The sequence below is a fragment of the Jaculus jaculus genome, chromosome 13, assembly GCF_020740685.1.
Source record: "Jaculus jaculus isolate mJacJac1 chromosome 13, mJacJac1.mat.Y.cur, whole genome shotgun sequence".
NCBI lineage: Eukaryota > Metazoa > Chordata > Mammalia > Rodentia > Dipodidae > Jaculus > Jaculus jaculus.
Genome location: NC_059114.1, coordinates 67,334,785 through 67,335,796, shown reverse-complemented (window position 1 = coordinate 67,335,796; position 1,012 = coordinate 67,334,785). Strand labels below are relative to the sequence as shown.

Sequence of the window (1,012 nt, the reverse complement as noted above, 5' to 3'; positions counted from 1 at the left end):
GTAACTTTATTTTAGGCCAGACTAGTGGGAGCATCTCATTGGAGTCCACAATCATGGTCATCATAGGATTCTGACTTGGTTTCCAGTTCCAGACATGGATTCCTTTCCACTGAACACATCTCTTAACCACTCGGAGAACCACTGGTTTCCTACCTATGCTGGGCGCCACTGCTGCGCAGGTGTGTACCTCTTGTCCGGTTGGCTGCTTTCATGTGGCGGTGTGCCCTGCTTGCTCAAAACATTGTTTGCCATTTTTCTCAGAAGCTCATATAGTCTTTCCAGCAACTACCCAGGCTAACCACCTGAGAACTGGCTTCCTTCCAAATTCCAGCTGGGTCTCTCAAAAATTGTGTTCAAAGTCCAAGCTTGAGCAGTTAGACAAATTGATATAAAAGGAATAAAAACAGGAAAAGAAGTCAAACTATCCATATTTTCAAATGCCATAATTCTACACTCAAAAAAACTTCTCTTCAAAAAAAAAAAAAAACTTGACTTAATACTTTCAGTAAAGCTGCAGGATTCAAAAGCAGCACATATACTAAAATTGGCACAATACAGAGAAGATTGGCATGGCCCCTACGCAAGGATGGTATGCAAATTCGTGAAGCATTCCATATATTTAGAAAAGCAGCACACAAAGATCAGTAGCTTTCATATACACTAATATTGAACTTGCAAAGAAAGAAATCAAGGAAACCATCCCATTCACAATGGCTCCAAAAAAAAATTAAATACCTAGGAATAAGCCTAACCAAAAAATATGAAAGACCTCTATAATGAAAACTTCAAGACTCTAAAAAAAAATGAATAAAAGAGAAGACTACATAATGAAAAGATATTCCATGCTCCTGAGTTGGCAGAATTAACACTGAAAAAAAATGGCTAGTTTGTCAAAGTAATCTACAGATTTAATGCGATTCCCATCAGAATTCCAATGATGTTCATCACTGAGCTGGGGAAAATAATGTAGGAACTCGTATGGAAGCAGACAAGAACAAGGACAGCCAAGCAC

General features: G+C 38.6%; 1 non-coding gene across 1 annotated transcript; it reads left to right on the top strand.

Moving 5' to 3' along the window:
• The first annotated feature begins 516 nt into the window (after positions 1-516).
• LOC123454301 lies at positions 517-621 on the top strand. Its single transcript, XR_006633286.1, has one exon. It is a non-coding gene; the product is annotated as a U6 spliceosomal RNA (small nuclear RNA).
• Positions 622-1,012: the final 391 nt, after the last annotated feature.